This window comes from Canis aureus, chromosome 12 (genome assembly GCF_053574225.1).
Source record: "Canis aureus isolate CA01 chromosome 12, VMU_Caureus_v.1.0, whole genome shotgun sequence".
Lineage (NCBI taxonomy): Eukaryota > Metazoa > Chordata > Mammalia > Carnivora > Canidae > Canis > Canis aureus.
In genome coordinates, this window is record NC_135622.1 from 864,686 (window position 1) to 890,682 (window position 25,997).

The 25,997-nt window shown below is 37.5% G+C and overlaps 1 protein-coding gene across 3 annotated transcripts in view; it reads left to right on the top strand.

Annotated features, from left to right (window-relative positions):
- The first annotated feature begins 181 nt into the window (after positions 1-181).
- RAP1A (RAP1A, member of RAS oncogene family) overlaps positions 182-25,997 on the top strand; it is a 70,694-nt gene continuing 44,878 nt past the window's right edge. The window contains exons 1-2 of one of the 3 annotated variants that reach the window (XM_077916080.1): positions 221-257; positions 7,828-7,921. The gene's annotated coding sequence lies outside the window, so the exon portion shown is untranslated. Of the gene's footprint in view, positions 258-7,827; positions 7,922-25,997 lie in introns of those variants that run through there. The other 2 variants (XM_077916081.1, XM_077916082.1) reach the window with 2 other exon arrangements.

Genomic DNA, 25,997 nt, shown 5'->3' on the forward strand with positions numbered 1-25,997 from the left:
GGGGCGGGGCCGACACCGCCTGGGGGCGTGGCCGGGGCGTGGCCGGGGGCGGGGCCTGCGTGCTGCGTGCTGCGTGCGTGCGCGTTCTGGAGGCGCCGCCGCCGCTCTCGAGGCCGCCGTCGCCGCCGTCGCCGCCGCGCAGAGCCGGAGCCGGAGCCGGAGCCGGAGCCGGAGCCACGGCCGAGAGGAGGGAGGAGGTGGAGGTGGAGGTGGAGGTGGAGGTGGAGGAGGAGGTGGAGGAGGCGCCGGGCCGCGGGGTGAGTGAGGCGCGGGCAGCCCGGGCCGGCCGCGGGGCGCGGGGCGCGGGGCGCGGGGCGGCCGAGCCAGGGCAGCGGCGGCCGCTGCGGCGGGTCAGTGCCGGGGCTCCCCCTTCCTCCTCCGCGTCCCCTCGGGGTCCGGGGCGGCGGCCCGGGGGCCTGGCCGGCGGGAGGGGCGGAGGGCGGAGGGCGGAGGGGCGGGAGCTCCGGAGGCCCCGCCGCCGCCGCCAGGGCCGGAGCCGGCCACGCCCGCGGACCGAGCCGGTGCGCCGTGGCTGGGCCTGCGGGAGGCGGGCGGGAGGCGGGCGGGAGGGGCCGGGGCCGGGCGCGCGAGAGAAAGAGGACATTGTGTCCCCCGCGCTCCAGCCCCGCGAGGTGTCACGGCCCGAGCCCGCTCGCCCCCGCGCCGTCGCTCGCCACTGGCTGCCCGAGGGCCGCGGAGCCCCGCACGCCGCTGCGCCTTCCCCGCTCCTTGCATGTCGCCGGGCCCGGCACGGAGCTTCCCCGCGACCCAGCCCTCCGCTCGGGGCGCGCGACGGGGTCCGAAGGCCGGCGGACCCGGTGCCTCCTCGCTCCGCCGGGGCAGGGCGGGGGGCGGGGGGCGGGGGGCGGGAGGCGGGAGCGCCGGCCTCCCTTTCCTGCCTTTATTCCGCGGTGCCGAGGGCGGGCATCTCCACGGCCACTCCGCGTCCCGGCCCCGCTCCCGCCCTCTCTCCTCGCGTCCCCGGAGCCCGAGCCCGAGCCCGAGCCCGAGCCTGCCCGCGGGGCGTTCGCCTGGTCGGCGTCGCTCTTCCCGGATCCACGCTCCGCCCCTGAACTCTGCTGGGGAGGAGGCCGGCCACCGCGGGACTCCAGCCTCCCTTCGGCCCGGGGCCCGGGGGCTGGGGGGAGTGTGGCTTGTCCCCCCGGGAAGTCAGGGGCCGTGTCCTCTGCCGGGCCGCGTGGTTCCCCGCGACGGGGAGACGGTGAGGGGAAGACGCTGGCGCCCGAGCAGTGGGACCTCCTCGCGGGGCTGAGCACCAGGGCTCTGGGCGACCTTCTGACCCCTCGGGAAGGAGAACCGACGTGGAGTCACCTACTCCTTGCTGGGGGGGAACACGGTGTCGTCATTGCCCTGAAGGAAGGAGGCATCGGAGAGAAAAGGGATCACGGCAGGACGTCCCTGGGCCTCACAGGTGGCCGCGGCCTTCTGCCTCCCGGGTCCGGGGTGATGATTCTTTCTGTTTCCATCGTAGTAGGAGTCAAGCAGCCGCTCCTAGTTTTAAGGTAGGGCGCCTGCCTTCAAAAGCACGCTGCAGGGCAGTCTCAAGGGATGCTGCTGGAAACAGGATTCGGAAACTTTCTTCTGGTTTCCTGTCAATGTGTGGAGGCGGGCACGCATGTGTAGTTTTTCTTTCCTTTTGATGTCATTGGTATCTGCAGTACTTTGACATAATAAGCACTAAGTCAGCACCTTCCCCCCCCCCCCAAGCTTTTCTCGGTCTTTATTATGATTCCTTATACCGCTTTCTGTTTTGAGACTGTATTTGCATTGGGTGCAGTTATTTATTTATTTAGCCAGTCTGGTGTCTCACTGAACCTTGTTTCCTTGGTATTTTCAACCGTGTACTGCAGAGTATGGTTCAGTGTAAGCTAGTGAGGATCACACAGTGTCTGGCACAGTGCAGGCACTCGGAATTTTATGGGTGGGTTGAATGATTACAAGGAGGTGTCTAGGTAGGATATATTTTCTGTTCGTTGGAAGGTAGCTTATGTTAGGATAGTACACTTCCAGTGTGAAACAGTAATTCTTAACCTTTTCTAGGCCACTGACACCTTTGAGATTATGATGAAATATATAGATTTTCTCTCCAGGAAAAAAAAAAAAAAAGTTAACAGACGTTCATGCATGACATTTTGCATTCAGTTTCAGGTTCCCTCCGAAACCGAGCATAGATACCCGTCTCAAAGGAAAACTGGAATCCCCGAGTGTTATTCAATTCCATATTAAAACTGTTCAAAAGCCTTTGTTCACTTTCCGTGTGGCCTCAAGGGTGGCAGTGTCTGTCGGTACTTACAGACCAAACTTTGGGTCTTTAGGAATAAGGTTTAAGAGTAATTGTTACTACAATTGTATGAAGAAGAGTTGTCATTAATAACTACTACCAGTCAGTTTTGAGCTAATACACTAATGGCTTCCAAGGAAATAAGATTGCTGTGGTCACTTTTGGCAGCCTAAAATCATGATCACAACTGACTTAAATTTTTATTGTACAAACTCCTTAGTAACGTGATCAACACTTAAATGTTCGCAAATCAAATTATTCATTTTTCCTGTTCTCTTCCGAGCTTGTTTAAATGCACGGTTTTTCATGTAGTTAATAATTATTATACCAGCATTTAATATCACTTCAACAACTGCTTTTTGAATGCCTGTTGTGTGAATAAAATCAAGTTCTTGTTGTCATGGAGCTTATATTTTAATCAGAAGAGATGGGCCATAACCAAATAAATGTAGACTATATTACATGATAAGAGCCATGCAGAAGAGTCAATTAGGGTGAGGGAAAGAGAGAAGCAGTGGCAGGGATGGCATGAGACTGGAGCAGAGACCCAAAGGAAGTGAGTTAGATGTGCTCTCTTGGGGAAGAAAGTTGTAGGCAGAGGGGACTGCAAGTGCAAAGGCCCCCCCCCCCCCACCTCAGTGTACTTGGCCTTTTGAGAACAACTAGGAATACAGCAAGAGGGAGTGAGGGAGCATTAGGTTAGAGAAGTAACAGCCTTGTAGGTCATGGTAAAAACTTCAGATTTTACTTTTTTTTTTTTTTTAAGATTTTATTTGTGAGAGAGAGAGAGAGAGAGAGAGAGAGACAGGCAGAGGGAGAAGCAGGCTCCATGCAGGGAGCCTGATGCAGGAATCGACCCGGGGCTCCAGGATCACGCCCTGGGCCAAAGGCAGGTGCTAAACCGCTCAGCCACCCAGGGATCCCGGATTTTACTTTAAATGAGATGAGCAATCAACTATTGGAGGGTTTCAAGTAAAAGAGTTTGTGGGAATCCTTCTGGCTGCTGTGTGGAAATCAACTTGGTGGGAATTGGCCAGGGCAAGAGTATAAGCAGGAAGACCAGTTAGGAGGTTTAATCTTTATTTTAAGCCTTTTTCAGAGGTTGCAAAAATACTCCATCTTTCGTTACCGATTGTTGGGCATGTAGATAGTTTGTTTCACTTTACTAAAATTATGATGAAATGAACACTTTGTATATGTAGCATTTTCTTTCTTTCTTTTGGAATTTTTTCTTGGGATGATTTCCAGAAGAAGAACTGAATCAAAGTATATGAATTTACTTGTCTTCTTGATGTATCCTGTGAATTACTTTAAAAAATATGTTGTACTAGTTAAAGGGATAGCCACAGTTGTTGATCTTCAGTGTTATGGTAGTGTTACTTGCAATGAGTATTATTATTTAATACTTGAAAAAAATTATTTGAGTTATAAAAGAAGATCTTTTAGTTAGGTTGAATTTTCAAAGAGCTTGAATTTAAAGTTCATATCATAATTTACCTCTCCAACATTTAACAACAGAGTGCTAATTGTTGGTGATACAGAAATGAATTAGGGTATTTGTCCTCAGGGAGTTTTACATTCTGTCATGATTCAGAATCTAATAGTTAAATAACTTAAAAGTCTTGCCAAAGTTTACTACCATCCGTGAACTTTGTTATTATATGACTGATCTTTTATATAAAATACACATTCCAGTCGAGCATCTAATTTTTCATATTGGCAATTCCTGTTTTTATTTTTTTTAACACAAAGGGATTTTTATTTTTTTAAAAGATTTTATTTATTTATTCACGAGAGACCGAGAGAGAAGGAGAGACAGAGAAACAGGCAGAGGGAGAAGCAGGCTCCATGCTGGGAGGAGCCTCACGTGGGACTCCATCGGGGTCTCCAGGATCATGCCATGGGCTGAAGGCGGCGCTAAACCTCTGAGCCACCTGGGCTGCCCATAAAGGGATTTTTAAATGATATCTGCAATTTGTTTAATTTCTGTTATGTGTGTCTTTAGAATCTTAAAACTGACAGCCCCATGTTTTGTTCTTTGCAATAAATTATGCAACTAGTACTTAGTTGAATTTTGAGACAGTTGTAATTCTTTATAGCTTTCAAAACACAGAGATTATTGTTTTGTTAAATAAGGTTAGCATTGCATCTTTGACATTTTATTTAGTTTATAAGGAAGAATGATACCAGTCGGTTTTGATAGAAATTTTACCACTGTGAGAGCACTGCTCAGCATTTCTAGTTCTGAAATCTAGATGGCTTGATTTGGCATGAGCAGGCAACTCCACCATCTCTAAAGTGAGTGAGTTGAATAATTGAGTTACCTGCAAGCAGCTAGCACTGTGTCTGACACATGCTAGGGATCCAACAGATGTTCATTGAACTTCAAATAACCTCTAAGTTCCCAGTTCTAAAATTCTCTTATTTTAGAAGTTCAATTTAAAAATTTGTATAAAGTGTTTATATATTAATGTTGTGGTGAGTTTAAAATTGTGAACATAGTCTTACTTCCTCCTGATGTTCCTTTTCAGATTAAACTCATCAATTTTAAAAAGAGTTACGGCGTATTTCCAAGTATTTTCTGTTCATTCTGATGTCATATATTGCTGTATGACTTAATGCCAAATTCACATCTTATGGAAGTGATTAGTGTTAAATATATTTAAGCTTTCTTATGTTATTGAAATGAGCACCCATTCTCCCCACTCCCTTTTTCTGTGCATGAAATTTGGGGATTACAAGTGGTAGTTTTTATGTGCTTTACAGTTTTTCATGTACAGAGGTAATATTGGCCCTTTCAGCTTATGAATTTTTGTTACAGTGGTTATGGTGACTGAATGAATCACTCACTCTTCACAGTCCCCTTCTCACAGTTTTGAGATGAGTGGTTAAGAGGCCAGTTTGTTTCAAAGTTAAATGATCCAGAAGAGTATTGAACCTATAAGCTTAGTTTCTTATGACATACTGATCAGCAAAGCAGTTTAACAGAGAAGCTATGCCATGTTCTCGTTTCCGCTTGAAAATAGGTCTTTTAGATGTGGAAGGTACATGACCGCACCAATAAGAAAAGGAAATTGTGTGTGATGATTAAGGTGGAGTTGAAATAAATAGTGTACTTTTATAAGTGGTCTAAATAATAATCATTTAAATATAATTTTCAGAAGTATATGATATGTACATGAAAGATTAAATGTGTTTTATGAAATTAACCTCAACCAGGGACAAGTCAATGGCTTTTTTTTTAAAGGTACTGATGACTTATTTAAGCAAATTCCAGATAAATCTGGGAAAAAAAATTTCTTTGCATACCCAGCTATCTCTAGCCTGTGTAGTTCACATTGCTAGAGATTGGTTCAAAGTGTGGAATGGTAAAGTCAACCAATTTTGAAATTAAATATGTAACCTGGTGTTTGGTTTCAGAATATATTTAAGTTAGTCCATATTTCATAAGAATAGGAATATACTAAACTATACATTGTAACTGGTAAAAGATACTGTTGGATTAATTAAAGCTTAGTTACTTTGAATTTACAAGTTTGTATACCTTTAACATTCATGGTTTTTGCAGTGCTATGTTATACACATGTATTCTGGTTGTAAGAAATAACTTTGCTCAGGATAGAATTGTGGTTTAGTTATCAACCACAAAAGTGTAAAAGTAAAAGAGGCACAAAGAACTGGATGCAGTTGTTTCTTTGAACAAATCCCAGATGCAGCTTGTAAGATTCTAAGTTAGAAGTACGAAATTATCTCCTTTTGCGGACTGAATATTTCAGATCACTCAGACGTATAATCTAAAGAGTAAATTTATTTACTATGTTTTCAATGATATTTAAAAATTTGTTCATAAACAGGATCATTCTGTTCTAGACAAGTTGGCTGTATTATAGAACATTACACAAGCAACCATAACTTAATTATTTTGCAGTTGAAATTTAACATTAATCTTTGGATTTTATGTAGTTTTCAGTGTCTAGTCCAAATCTTTGATGTCTTTTGATGTACCTTTTCCATTCCATTGAATGCATGTAAAAATGTTGCATGATTTTATTAATAGATTTCTGATTCAGTCATTGAACAGATGTTTGCATGACCCAATATTACATTCTTTGATGGAAACTGAGATGTGAGGCTGTAGCTTCTATTATAAGGAATTTATAGTCTAGTAATTTATTTTGTTTGCCAGAACCTGACATATGTTTTATAAATAAATGTTGTATTTTCATGGTAGGTGAAAATAGGATGATACTCATTCTCTAAGTAAGATCAGTGTGATACTTTAAATTTTCTCTTAGTTGCTCAATAGCTATTTCTGTGGTATTATTTTCTTTCTTTTTTTCCCCTATCGTTTTATTTTTTTTCCCTGTAGTTTTCCCTGATATTATAGGCATACCAGTTTCCCAGTTTAAAATACAGTAAAATTAGAATCTTTTGCTTATCATCTATTTTACCTCAATTCAGGACTTTTTTTTTTTTCTCCTTCAAATTGCTTTTCTGTGTATATGCCAAATGATAGGGAAGTTTTGTTTTTTTCCTTTCTGGTTCAGATGGCAGTTTTAATTCTGTGTTCAATGCAAGAAGGTTTTTTGTTGTTCTTTTGTTTTTCCTAGAACAGCTCAGCTTAATCTTTTTTCGTTACACTGATAAAAATCATCTTTTGCCACTAAAGTTAACTATGCCCTAGAACAGAAATGTGCATGTAGAAAAAAATGCATCAATGTGCATTTTTAGTGAATGTTGGTAGCTTGCCAGCTTTATTTTCAAGTTCCTCCCCATTCCAGAACTATGATGTGCTTATAAGGCAACAACAGTATACATAGTTAATTTGCAAAACAAGAATAGTTTTTCATTTTTTCATTTTGCATGTTTTGAGTTAGGATTAATTGGACATTTATTATTATCAATTGACATATAATAAAACAGTTCATTTAACTGTGGTGCTTTCTGATGAAACATTGGCTGACTTTTAGTACTCAGTTTCATGAGTACTACTGCATTTTGGTGACATTCTTTAGTCTAAAAGTAAGTGTGAACATAATAAAAGCTGTAAACAAAGTAAGTTTGACGTTTTCTTTGCACCAGGAAGTGTTCTTTCCAAGTAACATGTCCTTGTTAGGGTCAGCATCATTTTTCAGTGATAATAGCTACTTAAAACATTTTTTTTTCCTGTTTAAAGTAATTCATGTTTCATTATGGTATATTTTGAAAAGCACATAAATGTAAAGAAGAAATTGAAAATCATCTATAAATCCATAACCCAGAAATAATTACTGCTAAAATTTAATTGTATATTTTTCTAGTTCTTTCCTTGCATGTACAGATTTTTTAATTTTTAAAAAAAAATGGAATTATACTTTTATATATACTGTTTTGTTCCTACTTTTTTCTCTGAACAAGATATTGGTCTCCTAGTATGGGACTTTTAGGTTTAATCTTTATAATATTACTATTTTAAATAACACTGAAGCAAACATCTTTGTACATTTATCTTTGATTGCATCTCTGTTTTTTTTTTCTTCCTTTAGGATAGATTCCCAGAAGTGGGATAACTGGATCAGAGGGTGGTTACCCTGTGTATAAGAGTGTGTGTCTCACTGCACCTTCAATGGCATTGAGTAGGTCAGTTTTTACAATCTTTGCCAATTTGATAGATATCTGTTACAATACGTGGGTGGTAATTGCAAAATCCTCTTATTAATAATCTGTAAAACCATCATAGTATATGATTGGTAATTTGCAGTCATCCTTGAAAAAGCTGGTAGGAATGAATTTCTTTGAAAATATTTTAGGTGTAAGTAATCTTTGTGACAAAAAAAGACATTCCTTGAAGTTGCAATCTGAGCATCGTTCTTTCATTGGAAAGAAGTAGTATTTTAATGCTCTCCCTTTACTAAGCTGGCAAACATGAGAAAGCTTATTGTATAGTATGTTGTAAGTGGAAGTATCATGTAAAACTAAATTATTTCAGATAGATGAGGGGGGTAGTCACATAGTTCCGACAAAAAAAAAAAAAAAAAAAAAAAAAAAAAAAGCCAGCACAACTTAGGGCTTAGACCAATGGGCTTGGACTTAGGCAGCCTGGGTTCAAATCCTTGCTTTGCCACTTACTAGGTATATGATTGGAGGCAACTTACTGAGTATATAATATGAGATAACTTACTAAATATGTGATTTGATGTTTCTGAACTTTGGCTTTCTCATCTTTACAAGGAGAATAATAACACTTCATAGGTTTATTGAGAGGATTGGGAATAATATGTAAAACTGTGTGGCACATTGTAAACATTTAATAAAAACCAACTGTTGTTAAATTTGTGGGTTTTTACCTGTTTTGTGGGGGGTGGGCAGGAGCTATCATTTGTGTGTCCTTGTTTACATGATTAAGTGCAGAGATACAAAAGGGCCATGAGCAGTGGCAGCTGGAGGGGAGTGGTAGACATTCTTTATGGTAGGAATGGCATGAGCCAAGATAGAAAGTTCAGGACCAGTTGGAGGACAGGGGATTGATTTGACAGAAGCCTGAGCTTGTGTAATTAGAAAATATGGAGATACGGCTGTAAAGATTTATTGGGCTAGACTATAGAAGTTACTGAATGCTGGGTTGAGAAGTATAAACTTCATTCAGGAGCACAAGAGGTTTTTGAGATGAGGAAAATGACCCAATCAGAACATTCATCTTTTGGAAGATGAATCTGGCTACAGAGTATGGAATGAATCAAGGAAGAAAGGAACCCAGGGCTAGGAGGCTGGCTTAATAATAACAGAGGTAATGCAAATCTGAGAGTTCAATGGAAAACAGAAGAGTAGGTTTTGGGGAGACTTGCTGGGAGTCACTATTGTGAAAGTCTCTGGGTCTTTAAGTGTACTCAGTTTGAAGATGAAATTCAGAACAAATAGTCTGTGCCTAAGGGGTGGGCTATATGGAGTTAGGAACCACTGAGAGAAGATAGGACTCACTGTGCTTTGGTTGTTGCTACTTTTTTTCTTTTTTCTTTTTTTAAATTGAAGGGTGAAAGATTCCTGTTATTTAATCTGTGAAAAGCATATATATTTATGCTCTTTCTTTGACAAATGGATAATCTGCAGAAATGTTATTTATTTAGCATTCTGAGTTCTTAGTTAACGAAGATGCTTCAGTTTTAGATATTATATTTCTGGAGGTATTATCTTAAAATACTTCACTGTAAGGTTAAATTTTGCATGTGTCTTTCAGCATTTGTCCATGCAGCTGGATCAGAAGCATCAGTTATGTGAGCAGAAGTGATGAAAAGTGAAATATAGGCTTCTTGTTAAGCAGCTAAGAATGTTGTGGGCAGGGAAATATGGAGCAATGGAAAATAGGAAATTGAGTATGTGATCTTTAGAGAAAATATTACTTGTAGTACGTCTTTCCTCTTCTCTTTAATTAAAAGAAAAAAAAAGTTTGCACGTGTGATTCTTAGTCATTTTGGTTCCTGGCTCTAGCTCTGTGCTAAGTTGAACTTTCTACTTGGCTGAATAATAAGTAAGCAGGTTAGCGTACAGATTGATATAAATGTTTCTTTGTGAATGGTAAGTAAACTCATATGGGCTGTGGATTATCTGCTTGCTGTCTTCCTTTAAAACACCAATTGAAGAAAGAAACAATGCCCAATTTTTAAATGTAAATACAATCTTGTAATACTTTCAAGGTGTTTGCATTTTTAAACCACTAAATTGTTGTATCTCTCTTAATGTTTGTTTTGGCTTTCAAATATTTTCTAAACTCAGAAGTAACATCTTTATTACTATTATCATTTAAAATCTTTTTAAAAGTATTCTTGAAAATATTTTTAAGTTATAAGCAAATGTAGCACATAGTATTGGAGATTGTCTTACTTATTACAAATACTGTATTTTTCTTTTGTGAAACTACAAAAGCCCATAGCTTGTAGACTAAATGATATTCCATTTGCTAAAGAGACCTCAGATATTCAAAAACAGTTATTTAATGTAGCAAACTATAAGATTCTAGTTGAGTCCCTTTTGAATTGGTTTGAAGATATTTCTACTTATTAACAGAAATCAGAACTACAGTTATTCTCCTAGTTCTCATCACACTTGTCCTTCTCTCCTTCCCAGCTGAGAAGCTGAGAGCAGGATCATTCATCCCTGGTTTGGACCATTCTGGCACTGTCATGTTATGGCAGCAATGGCCTTCCCAGTCTGTATGTTTTACATTCTTGGAAGTTTTTCTCCTTCCATGTTGGCAGGAAGAATAAGTTATTAGATTGAGTGGCTGGCAGCTCATGGCATACAATTATAAGAAAATTCACAATTTTACATTTCACTTATACCTCAGTAAAACTAAAGTAAAAAATTTCATTTTTTTTACATGAGGTGACATATGACGTGTGTGAAACATGAATAGACTCATATTCCATCCAAAAGGATAGAAATACAAGAAAATAAAGCTCACTTGTTGGATAGAATGTTGTATATGTTTTTCTTATTCTTTTTAGTTAAAAAACATTTTTTCTTATGTCTTTTGGATCAGCAGTTTTGATTGCTAAATGTAAATTGTTGACTAAGATATCAGTCTTTCCCTAAAACAATCTTAAACATTCTGGCTAGTGACCCAACAAATAGTTATTGCATGATTATTGAGTCCCTTCATACTATTCTAGGAACTAGAGATAGAGCAGTGAATAAGACTTGTTCTCATGGAACTCTTCATACAAGTGGGATTTGGTGGTGGTAGTGGAGAGGAATAGTAAATAAGTGAATAAGATAATTTAATTTCAGAGGTCACAAATGTCATGAAGACGTTTTAGACTGAGTGTTGAGGGAAAGCTCTGAGATGGTAATATTTAATTGAGACCTGAATGACAAAAAGCTAGACGTGATGATCTGCAAGAAGAGTGAACCAGGCACGAATGCCTTGAAGTGATAAGCAACAAGTTATGTTTGAGAAGGCCATCATGATAAGCTGAGAAGAGACTAGTAGATGGCATTGGCAGGAGAAAAATCACATAGGTCTTTGGTGAAAGGTTTAGATTTTGTTCTTATAAATACAAAGGGAAGACATAGGATATCACTACATACATAGCTTTATGGGTAAATATGTGTAACTTTTGAATTTGAAGTTGGTGTTATTAATGATACTGTTTTTTTTTTTTAAGAATTTTTAAAATTCTTTTTAAATTTTTTTAAATTTTTTTATTTATTTATGATAGTCACAGAGAGAGAGAGAGGCAGAGACACAGGCAGAGGGAGAAGCTGACTCCATGCACCGGGAGCCCGATGTGGGACTCGATCCCGGGTTTCCGGGATCGCGCCCTGGGCCAAAGGCAGGCGCCAAACCGCTGCGCCACCCAGGGATCCCAATGATACTGGTTTAAAACAAACCTGTAGGGTAACCAGTTTCTGTAGACATAGAAAATCACTAACATGGTATATAAATTATGTTTATATAGGGGGGTCTACAGAGAAAGACCAGGGGTCTGCAGAGAAAGGAATGCATTTTTTCTCAGTATTGTAAAAAGCCTAATGAATCTTTGCTTTGACCAATAATTACATTGACTCAAATCTTTGCAGCTAATTATCACAAATCATTATCATATATTGTGGTGATTTGTAAACTGTTAATGAAATAAAACATCATGCTTGCACTTTAAGAACCTGACATTGAGTTTCATTAGTATTTAGGTCTTTGACAATTTGAGGTCTCAAATTAATTATCTAGTTAAATAAATGTCAATGCAATTGGTAGACAAAAATGTGTAAAGATGTGGAATCTGTGGAGAAAAGAGATTTTTCACAGTAAGGTTGATCAGTGACCACTGATCAGTGTCCTAATCTATAGAGGGACCTATAGGGAGAAGGGAAGTAATATTTTTTTGAAGAAAGTTACTATATCATTTAATCTATAAAGCAAATCTGAAAAATAGATATTGCTCATTTGTTTACAGATGATAAAACTCTAAGTATATGATTTATGCAAATTAACAAAGTCTAGTTATAAAGGATAATGGTGACGGCAAACTTTCAGAAGGAACTACTGCATTATAAAGTACACAGTAGATAGATGATCAATAAATATTTGTATTTTGCTTTTATGGAAACATGATGAATTAGTGGAGTAGCTGAATCCCTGTACCCTTAAAATCCTGTCTTCAGTGTAACACATTATTTTCCTTCTAGATGAGTCTAGGAAATTACTCAGAAATAATTGGTTTCACCTTTTTTTTCCCTGCAAACCGCCTCCCCCCCCCCCCCCCCACTCCGTAAGGTTTAAGTTACCTAAATCAGTCACACAGTAAAAATCCTGAGAAGGGAAATAACGACCACAAACTTGGAAAGTATAATTATCACTTAGATTTTAACTGACTAGTTTGTAATGTTTTTAGCTTTTAAAACATTCAAGATACCATCTTTAGGTTCTGTCTCTTAATTTTTTTTTAACTTTAAAAATTTACTATAGTTTTCTGAACTGAGGTGAAAAAACAGTAGTTGAAATGTTTATGTAGACAACATGAGTTGTCCACCTAATCTCTGACTGTTTCAGTGGTGTGGGAGGGCATACTTAGGCAGAATAGTAGTAGTATGAGATCTCTGAACTGCTTATTTATAAAACTTCTTCTAATCCTTCAAATGCATTATATCTTAATAAATTTAAGTTTAGAATACCTAATAGAATGGATGCCTAAAAGATGAAAGCAGATGCAGGTAATCTAGAGAGTGAAAGAAATTTTTAGTTGAAGGTCTCAAAGGGAAAGGGCTTATGTTACAGGATTAACTGTAGGAGAATGCATAGTACATGGAAATTGCTGTGATAGACTGGAAAAGAAATTTTCACAAAAACAAAAAGAATTTTTTTTTAAGATTTTATTTATTCATGAGAGACACACACAGAAAGAGGAGGCAGAGACACAGGCAGAGGGAGAAGCAGGCTGCATGCAGGGAGCCCAATGTGGGGCTCAATCCTGGATCCCTGGGATCACGCCCTGGGCTGAAGGTGGTGCTGAACCCGCTGAGCCACCCAGCCTGCCCCACAAAAACAAAATTGATGAAACGTGGGCCATGAGATAATGTTGAACAAGTACAAAGAACACTTAGGTTAGATATAGTGGCCTACAGGGGCCTTCAGAGAGGATATGATGAATCTTACCATGTGTGGCAGTATCATTATTTAGTATGGGATCTGTCTTGATGGTGTGGGTTGAGAGTACAGTACAGTAAATCTAGATACAATGAATAGGGTTATTTTTGTGAAGAAGGAACATATTTTAAAATTTGTTGCCAGTTGTCTGAGACTAAGGTTATAAGATGACAGGTCTATAAAAGATAACTTTAAATGATATTTTGGTTCTTGGTATCCTTGAAGTGCTCTTTTTTGTTAGTTTGGATTTTTTGGCTAGATTTTTGTATGACAGCTTTACTGTACATTCTCCTGCTCTTTATTCTAATCATATAATCAGTTTAGTGATAGCATACATAGCTCCTGATATGAAATTTTCATGCCTCAGAAAATTGTTTTACGTATAAAGCACAAGTATCAGTTTGCTTTATAGATGTGTATATCTAAAAATTGTGGGTGAAACTTTTATTAATTATTTGAGAATAACTTGAGAATAACAGACTAAGAAAAACAATGGGCAAGCGAGCTTAGAGGGTGAATCTTCTGTCTCAGACTCAGAAAGCCAATGGTTTTAGACTTTCAGATGGTAGGTTATTTTGATAGTATTTTTTTTATACATTCAAATGGTAAAGGCTGGAATTTGAGTAACTCAAAGTTGGTCAAATAGTATATACTGTTTTTAAAAAAGTTTTTGTGCCTTTTGAATAGTTTCACACTTAGGACAAACTCCATTGTAAAACATCCCTTTGAATTTTTTTTTTTTAAGATTTTATTTATTTATTTGAGAGGGGGAAAGAGAGCACACAAGAGTGCAAGATCAGGGAGATGGAGAAGCAGAGAGGGAGCCCCTATGTGGGGCTGGTTCCCAAGGCCCCCCGGGATCATGACCTGAACAGAAGGCAGACCTTTAACCGACTGTGCCATCCAGGCACCGCCCCCCTGACCCCACATTTTGAATTCTAAATAAATATTCAGTAACTTCTCATAGTACTCCAATGTCATAATTTTCACATTGTAATATGACAGCATTGTAATTGAGGAACCAATCAAAATCTGCAGTTGAAATCATGAGTAAAGGGATTTTAGATGATATAGTCATTCTGTTATTCCCATTATGCTTTAGACTTGTACTAGTGTCATCAATAGAACAAGCTTGAGATTGTGTCACCACCGAGTACTATCTGCTTGCATGTATATGTAAGCAGTAGGCCTTCGACACTGGCTATGAAGAACCATTGCTTTGTGGTGTTCTTTAGGTGGCTCTGCTTAGGTTCTAGTGTACTGGGCTGAGCTTGTGTGTACAGTGAATTGTTACGGTTTTGATCTTTTGCAGCCCTAACGCTTCTGTAACCATGTTCTCCATGTGTAAATGTGCTGAAGATGGATGTGTGAAGTTTTTCGTAGTGCAAAGAAAATGATTATTTAATCAGTAAAATTTAAAAATGATTTTTAAAAAACATTCAAAACTTGCAAGATAGAAAACTTTCTATAAAGGACTAGCCATCTATCCCTTCTCCACTTCATGGTTAAGAAACCATTTCTTAAGCCCAGTAAGCCAAAGTGTATTGTAGAAAATCAATCGTAACTGTTATTTGTCTGCACTATTTTTAAAAAGTGATCTATTGTTAAGAGAGAAATAAACATTACCAATGTTTATATAGTATAATTTCAGTAAACTAAGGTTTTACAAAATGCCTATGCATATATAGGCTAAAAGGAAATACCAAAAGACTGAAGTCATTATCTTGAAGTTGGGATTATAGGTGGTCTTTATTTTTCTCTTTAAACCTTTTATTTTCTGAATATTTTGTATATCATATATTTTATAATTAAAAATGAAAGTTTTAGAACATGTTTATTATAGAATGTGAAATGAAATTTAATAAAACTTTTAAAGATGAAGATTCTAGGGGATAAAATGAATTTAAAGGCTTTACAAATGAATTAATAAGTAGGATCCATTTCCTGAGATGGAATTATATATAATGATAAAATCTGTACTTTAAAGCAAAACAAGCAAAATTAAGTAGTTGTTTTGGGGGTGTTAAGGAGTGACAAAAAAATGGGAAAATATTGTGCTACTTGATACGATGACTTGGAAAATTTTTGTTTGGTTCTTGTAACTCAGGTTTGCCTCAGTTACATTCATTTATATGCTCTTTTATGGATATTTAATTACAAGATTTAAATTTATTCATGAAGATGATGTGCCAAATCTCACTGAATAATTTGTTAATATAGTTGTGGTCAGCTCGCAAAACAGTGAAAGTTTGCAGATAGCACCTACCAGCTGTTATTTATTTCTCAGTCTTTTTATCTGTAAAATGGAGAAAGAACAATACCTATTTCTTAGACATATTTGAGGATTAAGTGTGTGTAGCATACAAAAAGCACTTAAAATGTTATTGCTGCCATTGCAAGTATTACCACCACCAAAAGGTGGCATTGAAATCTAAGAAATTGGAGAAGGTTGCTATGGCCTGGTGCAGTGTCTTACACTTTGTATCTAACTACTACTTGGACTAGTCTCCGTGTATTTATTCTCCCTTTCCTTAAGCAGGACTGTTATGTGTTTAGGTAGTTTCATTATTTATTTATACAGTAAATCTTGGCATTGGTGGTTTAATGTTTTAAGCCCAGAGTATTTAACATGAGGAGATGTTTAATTTGGTATAGGCAAAATGTTGAATCCTACATCATTTCAAGGCTGACATGCCAAGGAAGTATATCAACTGGAGAATTGAGTATAGCTGACTGCGTCCTAGTTATTATTATCCAGCAGTGACTTTTGTTCCTTACTTGTTTAATTTGCATCATAAGATTAGAAACACAGTTTCTAAGGAAGGACTCATGGTGCCTTGAGAAAGCCAGTGGTAGGGGATCCCTGGGTGGCTCATAAAATCTTTAAAAAAAAAAAGAAAGAAAGCTAGTGGTTAATGCTAGGTTTTGCACACTCAACTAAAGTGAATTTATTGTAGTGGCAACATTTATAAATATTTCTTTTTTTCTTTTATATTCTTCACAATGCCTTGTACCCAGTAGAGATAGTGAGTAATAGGGTATGTTTGATAGTTTGTGAAAAAATTTGACTCTTTAAGTTCCTTAAAGGAAAAGAAGGAACTTAGCAAGGACTCCTAGATTTCTGGGCTCTTAGTTTGTTTTATCACTTTAGTACATAATTTTAAAAATCTCTTAGACTAAATTAAAATATATCTGTATCTCACGTTTCCATGGAGCAGTATGATGATTTTAGTGTGCCTCATTTAATAAATTCCTTAGAAATTTTGATTTTATTAGGTCTGCAGTAAGGTGGATTACTTTTTAGTAAAAGCAGTTTACTTTTTAGTTGACTTAGTTTACTGCAGAATCTGTAGTTCTGCAAGTGACGCCAGATGATTCTGATGCAGTACTTTCTCATTTTCTTTATATTTTTGTTTTATTATTATTTTTTAAAGATTTTATTTATTTATTCATGAGAGACACAGAGAGGCAGAGACCTAGGCAGAGAGAGAAGCAGGCTCCATGCAGGAAGCCCGATGTGGAACTGGATCCCAGGACCCCAGGATCATGCCCTGGGCTGAAGGCAGACACTTAACCACTGAGCCACCCAGGCGTGCCTTTGTATTATATTTAATAAATAGTCTATGTTGTATTTTTAAAAGACTTAGGGGAGTGTAGGAATAAATTTTATATTTAAAAATGAAAAATAATGCTATTGTCTTAACTTACATTGTATATCCTTTTGTAATTAGTTCAATGTATATATATTACTATTCAAACTCGGGTAGTATGAAGTTCATTGTAGAAAAATGGAGAGTACCAATGAGGCAGTGTTTGTCAATCTTTATAGCATTATCACTTGTTCACCTTGCCTGGTTTTTAGATATTTTTTCCTAATTGTACAACCCTCATGAAATTTTAATACCACAGATATATTCTATGTTTATGTATTGTATTGTGTGTTGATTTGTGTTTTGTATGCTAAGAGTTTTCCTTTCTTTTTTTTTTTTTTTTTTTTTGCCCCTCAATAGCCCATTTTCACCCCTTTGGGAGTGATATTACCCCTATTGAGAATGTATGCAATAAGGTTAAAAAAAAAAACCCTTAATTTTGCCTCTCAGTCTATTAATATTTTGTTTTTGTTTTTTTTTTTTTTGTTTTTTTAATTTTTTATTTATTTATTTTTTTATTTTATTTTATTTTTATTTATTTTTTTTAATATTTTGTTATACAACTTTCCCAGTGGTCTTCAATGCATATATATTTTTTTCTTTAAACAATGAGATCAGATACATATTTCATCTCCCTTTAAAAATATATGTTATAAATTTTTGTGAAAAATGAATATATTTGAAAAATATCTAAGGATAAATAATATCAATGAATAGTATTCCATTATATGAGTTTGCCATCATCTCTTTAGATGATTCCTTGTACTTTTCAGGGTTTTTTTTGTTAGAAGAGCTCTGATCTGATTATCATTACGATTGAATTGTTCTGTGCATTAATTATTTCCTTAGGATAAATTCCAAGAAGTAGAATGATATAAAGAATAATATAATTCTGTACACTTAAATATTTTTGGTCTGTATAGCTTCAAGTATGAAAGCCCCTTTCCCAAGGACAACCACCATTAATGTTGTGCAGTAATTTATCCATTCTTCTGTTGAAAGACCTTTTGTTTCCTGTTTTTTTGTTTTTTGTTGTTGGCATACATCTTTGTTTGCTTGTGGTTTTCTGTATTATAAATTTCCAGTTGTGTGAGTATTGTTGGGTCATTTAAGAATTGAAAGTACTTTCACTTGATTTTTTTTTTTTTTTTTTTTTTGGCTTTCCTTGTTTGCTTATTCTGATGTTGCTACTAAATTTTATTTACTGTAACTGTAGTATTGTGCTTTTGTATCTGGAAATATAAAATGTTCATTAAGTAGGCAAATGTGTCTATGTATTTTTCAGATTACAAGTTATAATTACACTTGGCTAGGTTTTTTGTTTTATTGTTTTTTTTTTAAGAGACAAGTATATGAATTTTAACTGGACTAGAATAATACAATTGAGGATTTACAATTTTAGTATTGAGAACTTTTATTGCCTAGAGGTGATTCAGAAAAGCACCTTTAAGTTGCAATGTGAAGAAAAAAGCTGTTGAGCTGTGAGCTTTCTGGAATATTTGGAACCACAACATTTCTGTCAAATATGCCTTTTAATATTTGGTTTATTGATTGAAGTATCTTTGACATATATTCTGTTTGCAATCCAACTTCTCTTCCTTTTAAAACTTTCTCTTTTATATTTCTGGTAAGTACATAATTTAGTATGTCTTACTATGCTGTTTTTGTTTATTTTTATAGAGTTCCCTTATATATTGTCTTCAGAGTTATGCATACATTTTTCTGAGGTTTGGAGTCTCATGAAGTTCAAAATATATCAGAATAGTTATTATATTAGGTAACACTTATGAATCAGCACCTGATTTTTACAGAATCTTAATCTAATTAGTGGTTTTTGTTTTTCTTTTTGCTAGATTCAAGCAGGTTTCTTTATGTGAAACCATTAAAACATTGCAAAAGAATTATGCTTTGGCTTTCAAAGTAGAAATGTTTTTTGTTTTTTAAAGATGGGACTAATTTTCTTGGGTAGTTTCACCTTTAAATTTAAATTTAAGTGCTCACACCATCACTAAAATCTTTAAATGTTGATTCTGACTCTACTATAATTAATTAACCACTAGTTTTAGTTAGTTTTCTTTTTTAAGACAGACTCTTGAATGAGACTTTCAAATACTCTGAGTGTTCTGGAGGAATTCGTTTACCTTTGTAATGAAAATCCCTCCTGAGGGTAATACACTCCCCACTAGGATGAAGGCCAATCATACTAGATATAATAAAGGATACTCTAGGCAATTCAGATAGGTCTGTTTTCTAGGAGTAGCCTCTGTTGGAGCTGAGCTGTCACCACAGCTAGCTTAGGCTCATTGCAGAGGTTCACCATGCTTTGGGTCACAGTCCTTTTTTTAATGAATTGAAAAACCATCTTGTTTTTTCCTCATGGTAGTGTTTTTTTTTTTTTTTCATGGTATATTTTAAAAAATTAGCATCTCAAATCTAATCAAATTTAATCTGTGGTACAGAATTTAACTTAAATACTTTACGAATACACATGAAGCTCGGTCCTTTGCTCAGAATCACAGCAGCAAACAAATGACAACACATGTTTGAGCATTAACTCATTATGACTTTAGACCTTTGGCCAAGCCAGGCATGTGGGAGGAGAATGTGCTTTATCTTAGCCTGCATATGGAAGCTTGTTGGAGCTTTTGAGTTCTAGTATGGGATTAGGGAAAGCATAGATTGAGTCCAAGGGGCTTTCTTTCTCAGTTTCCTGTCTTTAAGAAGGGTGGTAGGCATAGTTCTTTGCAATCCCCCTCAAGTTCTCGAAGGAATGCACTGACACAAATTTCTCCATTTATTCCAGTATTGGTTCATCTACAGAGTTTGTAGTACTTGAATTCTAAGGAAAATCAACTCATTAATGCAATGCAGATTAGATAGACAAGAAGGCCAGTGGTGAAACAGTATAGTGTTGTGGTTAACTATACATATGCTAGAGCCAAACTCCCTGGCTTATAATCCCAATTCTGTAATTTATATTTGTTGAGTTTGGGCAAGTTTGTTTTAGCTTCTGACTCATCTATAAAATGGGAATAATAGTCTCCACCTCATAGAGATGTTGTGAAGATTAGAAATATTAATTTGTAAAGTGCTCAAAACTATTTTGTATATGGTAACTACTCAATAAGTAGTACAGTTAATGCATTCCTTTTTTTGTGTCTTCTTTTCTAACAACGTCACCCTTTTTTTGCCCATTCCTCCTGAAGGTAAATTAAAGCTTTCTTTGGTAAAGTAGAATAGGGATCAGCCAACTTTCCCCTAGATTTTTAAGGCCATGTGGTCTCTCTTACAATACTATAGGGTGAAAGCAAATCAGTATGACTGTGTCCACTTTATTTATGGACACTGAAGTTTGCATTTCATATCATTTTCACGTGTCATGAAGTACTGATTTTCTTTTGATTTAAAGAAAAGACGTTTAAGACTGTAAAAACTGTTCTTAGGTTATAGGCCACACAGAAATAGGCAGTGGGCCCTGTTTGGCCTATAGGTCATAGTGTGCTGATTCCTGAACTAGAGTAAAGGAACCCATACATTCTGACCATTTTAGATGCTCTTTCTTTCTTAAGCATGCCTTCATTCTTTAATTTCCCTGTACTTTGGAGGAATCTAGAAAATTATTTTTATTGCCACCAGGTTTAGAGTTTATAAAAATTCTACTTACATTTCTGATCCTAAACAATTAGCATATGTATGGAACAGGGAGCACTTTGTGAACTTTCCTCAGTGACATATATAACAGTACCTTTGGGTCTTTGGTTGCAAGCAATAGACTTTGTCTTGTTCTCAGCACTAGTATATAGTAGGTGTTTATATTAGGATTCTCCAAAGAGGGATCCCTGGGTGGCGCAGCGGTTTGGCGCCTGCCTTTGGCCCAGGGCGCGATCCTGGAGACCTGGGATCGAATCCCACATCGGGCTCCTGGTGCGTGGAGCCTGCTTCTCCCTCTGCCTGTGTCTCTGCCTCTCTCTCTTTCTCTCTGTGTGACTATCATAAATAAATAAAAATTAAAAAAAAAAAAAGGATTCTCCAAAGAAACAGACCAGTGGAATACATACACAAATATGACACATACACATTGTGTATGTGTGTAAGTAAGATATTTATTTCAAGAAATTGGCTTATGTTGTTTTGGGGCCTAGCAAGTCTAAAATCTATAGGGCAGGGCAGCTGGAAACTTTCTGGCAGCCTTGTGGTAGAATTTCTTCATGGAACCTCAGTTTTGCCCTTGAGGGTCTTCAGCTGATTGGATGGAGACTCCCCCACATTATTGATTATCTCCTTCACTTAAAGTCAACTGATTATAGATATTAACCACATTTACATTAATCCTTCACAGCTATACCTAGATTTTGTGTCTGTTTGAATAACTGGGTACTACTATCTCCTAACCAAATGACATAAACAACTAACCATCACATAGTTCAGTAAATATTTTTCCAAAAAAAGGATGAACAAATGGCTAAATGGTTAATTTAAGCAGAAAAAGACATGTATTTGAAGGATGTTGAATAATAGAATTTAAGAAATAAACATACAGGCCTAAGGAAACCCCAAGAAGCACCAGGACAGTTTGCAGGTGTTGAGAATAGGTAGCAGGAATAAACAGTGTCTTTAGTGTAGTGCAGTCAGAATGAATCTGCCCTGACCATTTTCCATCTTCACATTATTCTGCTCAAGATTCAGCTTCTTAGGAGATTCTGCTTGATTTGCCTACACCTTGAGTTTGGGTAAGAGATCTCCTTTCTCCGGAGGAGAGTGGGACACCTTGATTGACAGTTCCACCAAAACTGTAGTGAGGGAGTGAGGTTATTTCCCAACAGAGAGTCAGGATGCTGTTACCAAGAGGAGGAGGAAGGTATACTAGACATGCAAAAATAACAGGTATCTACTTCACCAATTCCTGATATCTGCCCACATAGAAGGGCAGCTGGTGAGGTCGACACGGACAAGGGCCAGATCATGGAGAACTTTACAAGTCCTGGTAATAAGTTTAGGCCTTAATCCTCTAGAAGATGAACTTTTTTGGAGTCAGACTCCAGAGGAAATTTGGAAATTTTTGGACAATCTTCCTTTCTTCAGAAAATTATACTTAGGCTTTAAAAAAGCTTTGTTTTAGTGCTTGGGTGACTCAGTCAGTTGAGTGTTCAACTTTCGATTTCCGCTCAGATCATGATCTCAGGGTTGTGAGAGGGAGCCCCACATGGGGCTCTGCACTGAGTGTAGAACCTGCTTAAAATTTTCTCTCTCCCTCTGTCCCTTCCCTCCTCCCCCACTTGCTCATGTTTTCTGTCTCTCTCTAAAAAGGAGGGAGTTCGTTTTGTTTTGCATAGCATTTCCAAAGATTCTCCTACCTTTTGAAGTACATCCATGGTTGGTGGGAAGAAAGGCCAGGCTCTTAACCTGAATGGTTCAGAACTTGAAGGGAGAAGGTGGTATATACTATGAAAGAATTTTAGGTACAGGAACCACAGTACAGTTGGCATTTTAAATAAATTATTCTTGGGACACCTGGGTGGCTCAGTGGTTAAGCGCGTCTGCCTTCAGCTCCGGGCGTGATCCTGGAGTCCCGGGATCGAGTCTTGCATCAGGCTTCCTGCAGGGAGCCTGCTTCTCCTTCTGCCTGTGTCTCTGGCTCTCTGTATCTCTCATGAATAAATAAATAAAATCTTTAAAAAAGAAATAATTCTGGTTTGAATTGGAGGATGGATTTGAGGAGTGTAAGGCTGTGTGGAGGCTGAAAAACAGTCACAAAATTACATCTCTGTCCTCAGCTTCTGATAGTTGCAATTTTTTGATTCTCCTTAATCTCTGCTCATGGAAAGATTTTGGTTAAGGGATGATGAGGACTTCAGTTACCAAAAAGTAATAGGGATGAAGGGGAAATAATTTTTAGAAATATGTGGGTGATGAAATCCATAGGACTTAGCTATCGATTGTATTTGGAGAACAGATTTTACATGGCTATGTATGTTTCTGGCTTACATGACAGAAAATTGCAGAGGGAGTTAGTAGAGAGCAGATAAGAGGGATTGACCTTAAATATAATGAGGGACTTTATCTCCTGAGGGCGACTTGAGGAAAAAAGATCATAGTGACTGGACTTGATAAATTTACCAGTGAGGAGTGGGAATGAGAGAGGAAGTAAAGCAATGATTGGTAAAAGGATTGATGTGCAGTGCTGAAGGTCTAGGTGAGATTTCAGACTAGGAATTTGTAGTAGTGACATCAGTTACATAGTGGTGTTTTCTCAAGCAATGAAGAGAGATTTTTAAGATTCATTTATGGTTGGGCTTGTGGGTGGCTCAGTCGTTAAGTGTCTGACTCTTGTCATGTTTGGCTCAGGACATGATTTCATGGTGAGATCCAGCTCTGTGTGAACTCTACTGTTAATGGGGAGTCTGCCCCTCCCCCTGCTCTCAAGCACTCGCCCCCCTCCCCCAAATAAATAAGTCTTTAAAAAAGATTCATGATTGAAGTTACACTGGCTGATTTTAGGGGAAACATGGGAATATGTAAATAGAAGCGGGTGGGCAAAGAATAACTTAGACAAAGAGTGCAATGATGATAAAGAGCAAACACATATGGAGCCCTTACTCTGTGCTAGGCATATTTATAAGTATGCTTTAAAAATACTAATTCATTTACTCAGAGTAACCCTGTGAAGTAGGGACTGTTATCCCAATGATAAAAGACACAGAGGGTAAAACATTGCCTAGGATTGTAGAGCAAGTTAGTGACAAGAGTTGGACTTCAGATACAGAATTTAGCTTCTGAAGTCTCTGCTTGGCTACTAAGCTATACTTGTGATCACTCCTGGAATCCAGGTTTGGAAGAGAGATGGGCAGCCCGGGTGGCTCCGCGGTTTAGTGCCACCTTCAGCCTAGGGTGTGATCCTGGAGCTCTGGGATCCAGTCCCACATCAGGCTCCCTGCATGGAGCCTGCTTCTCCCTCTGCCTGTGTCTCTGCCTCTCTATCTGTGTCTCTCATGAATAAATAAATAAAATTAAAAAAAAAAAGAGGGGGGGGGAGAGATGATAGGCTGGGAGATGGTGAAGGGATCAAAGTGCCTAAAATTTAGTGTAGTGGAAACTAGTGCTGTGAGATTTTCCTCAGATTATAGACACACACACACACACACACACACACGCCCTGATTTATACCAGGCCAGGTTTACAAAAGAAATTGATTTAGACATTTACTAGTAATTCTTAATGATCAGGAGGCCTTTTTCATGAATTATATTTGGCCTGCATAGTTCTTTTGTTTGATTTTTGCATGCTGTGATAGTAAGATATTCTTGTAAAAGTAAACCTCCTTGTTTCCTTTTGTATGCTTCATCACTCTAGTTTGACAGAACCTTTAGCAAATGACCAGGTTTTTTCTACTCTTTCTTTTTGCTCTCATAACATTACTTTGATAGGCTTTTTCATTTTAGTGTGTGTTCATTCTGCTGCTGCTGTTTAGTAGGTGAGCTCTACTAGTTAGAGCTAGAGCTATTTTTGTTCTAATTTGGAGACACAGCATGTGTCTTAAGTTCTCCATTAGACTTTTTTTCTTTCCTTTTTATCCCCCTCTTAATTTGGTGCCTAATTTGTAAATTCATTTCTGCAAAATGCAGAATAAGGGGATAAAAATGAATGAATCCCTCAGAGTGGAGTACCTTCTCAAAATAGAGCTAGTTTGCTTTTTCAAAAAATGTTTGGCTTTTTCAATTGTGTTATTACCTAAGGCCATACAGTTGATAAATTAATCTAACATTTTGACAAAAGGCATTATAATATTTTTGTTTTATTAAATTTAGGCAACTGGTTTTATTTTCCTTTCTCACTGCCTTGTATTCTTAGTAGATCAACATGTCATGGGTGTTTGTGGTATTAGGGACCACTGTAATACTGTTGGGTTTTTCCCCTGAATTAAGCTAGATACCAAGTTTGATGTTTGCTGTGCTCGGTATGCCTTACAGATTGACTTGGGGTAATAATTTCAATTACTTGCTTCTAGCCAATAGAAGACATTGTTAGAAACAGGGCTCTAGATGTAGATGTTGAGATTGTAGCCTCTGAAGAATTTAATCAATATGTTTAATTGTTGTACCTGCCTTTGAACTCTGACCTTCAAGGCTTTAGCAATAAAGTTTTTCTTGTAGTCAGGTGATTTTCATTTTGATCTTAAATACCTTTTCCCCGTTAACAAGCTTAGTTCAAATCTAGGCCTCAAAAGTAAACTTTATGCTTATAGAGAATTTTAATAGCTATTATTGATTGGTATCTTTTAACTTATGTTGAAGTTATTGAAGTTGGTAAATTGTTATCAATGAAATGTTGTAGTAATTTATTTTTGTAGAATTTGATAATTATGTGAGTCCAAAAGAATTAGACTCAAGCACAGTGTTAAGAGTTGGTAATTTCATAATTTGTTTGCATGTAGCATTGTTCAAATTTCACAGTTTATATATGCTATAGTTTGATACTTTAAGCATACCAAAAAGATACATCCAGATACTGAGAAATTTCTACTCAATGTGAATGTGTATGAGTGTTGTATATAAACTGTCAGTCTTTTAGTTTGTACTATATTGAGAATTCTATTCTTCAGTGAAAATAGCTGGTATACTTGTCAAGAGTTAATTCTACACAGAAATTCCTCTATAATTATATTTTCAGGTGTTTTATAACAAAGTCACTGTCCAACTGTGCTATATAATTTCTGTTTATTTGTGATATTTTGTATATTTGGTTGCTTGGAAATTTTATCATGTCATGGGAATATTATGACAGTTTAAAGATTGTTCTCATATCCTTACATTTTATTTTTGTATAATACAAATACGTTATATTTTATTTTGTTGTTTTAATTATTTTGTTAACTTGTTTCTTTGGCAGTTCTTCTAATGTCCTTAAATGTTTCCAGGTTTGTGACCCT